Source organism: Palaemon carinicauda, chromosome 8 (genome assembly GCF_036898095.1).
Source record: "Palaemon carinicauda isolate YSFRI2023 chromosome 8, ASM3689809v2, whole genome shotgun sequence".
Taxonomy (NCBI): domain Eukaryota; kingdom Metazoa; phylum Arthropoda; class Malacostraca; order Decapoda; family Palaemonidae; genus Palaemon; species Palaemon carinicauda.
This window is the reverse complement of record NC_090732.1, coordinates 152,412,400-152,413,992: the sequence shown is the minus strand read 5'-3', so window position 1 is coordinate 152,413,992 and position 1,593 is coordinate 152,412,400.

The following is a 1,593-nucleotide window of genomic DNA, read 5'->3' as shown; positions in this document are numbered from 1 at the left end:
AGGGTAACGCCGATCAATAATTTGATAAGAGACGAATATCTCTCGTTTATGGGCCATGTGATGAATTGTAAAAGAAACAGAGAAGAAATTCTTTCGCTCTAAAGATGTTTATCATCAGAGTGATGCCGTTTCTTCTCGCAAAATGCAACTGAATGTTGATTTTGTCAAATGTCTTTTGAAGTTTGTAATATTCGATCTATTGTAGCTTGGATAAAAAGAGAGACTCCATCATATAACTAACGAAACTGATCTATAAATTACTAGATATTACGGTAATTTTCTTATTGTAAGCGAAAATAGGTCATGATTATCTCCACAAAGAATTCTATCTTTATTCCGCTATGAATATTAAGTAAAAAAAAGGGGGACAGTTTTTTAGCGGGTCAAAAAAAGTATGAACCGAGGTTGCAGTTGATGGATCTATAGATGATACCCTCTAAAAGGATTGCAGGACTGCAAACCACACTTTACGTTTACTCTTATTAATACCCAACTTTCAAAAACTATTCCCTATTATGGTTAGCTAGCTAACTGCCATCATTATTCTTTCACTCACCTTTCCCATCAGCTATAAACCCCGGTGGCTAGTTGACAGTGTTATATAATCTAAAAATAAAAGAATCAGTACATTTAAGAGTATTATTGGATGCAGGCCTTCAACAATAGCATGTGGTTATAATGGGCATATTTCCTTACGAATCTATAAGGTTTATAATTAAATAAATTCCTTGAGGGTTCTGAAGATTCAGTTATTTGATTTCTCTCTTAAGTGATTTGATGATGCATTATTCTCATATTTTTCTTAAGTGATCTTCCCTCTCGGTAATTCGAAACATATTATGTATGATCTGAAGATTCGATAATTTGCTTAATTTCACGAGAAGTCTTGTGGCTTTTATTTGATATATCTTATTGATCTTGTGAGTCTAAATTTTACAAGATTCCTTGATGGTCTCAAGAGTCAATAATTCGATATATCTCCTGAGAAATCTTAAGACTAGAAAACTCTAAATTATATTGGTGATTTGATTAACCAGCATTGTCATACATTTCCCAGTACTTTTTTTTTTAACTACAAAACCCTATATTATTGCAGAGAAATTTCAAGTTAGTTTATGCAACGAAAAAAATCCATCTTTTAACACCGAAGTTAAATGGAAAATCAGTCAAAAATCTTGCTACAACAATGCGAACATCTCTAAGTGTTAATTTCTGAAGGGTATAAATTCTTGCAACATTCCAGGTAACTTTTAATTGTAGTCACGAAATAAAGAATGTCTTTGTGTAGTAACGAAATAAGGAATTACTATGTGTAGTAATGAAATAGAGAACTACTATATGTAGTAACGAAATAAAGAATCACTATGTGAAGTAACAAAATAAAGAATCACTATGTGTAGTAACGAAGTAAAGAATCACTATGTGTAGTAACGAAATTAAGAATTACTATGTGTAGTAACGAAATAAAGAATCACTATGTGTAGTAACGAAATAAAGAATCACTATGTGTAGTAACGAAATAAAAGAATCACTATGTGTAGTAACGAAATAAAGAATTATTATGTTTACTAACGAAATAAATAAAAGAAACCT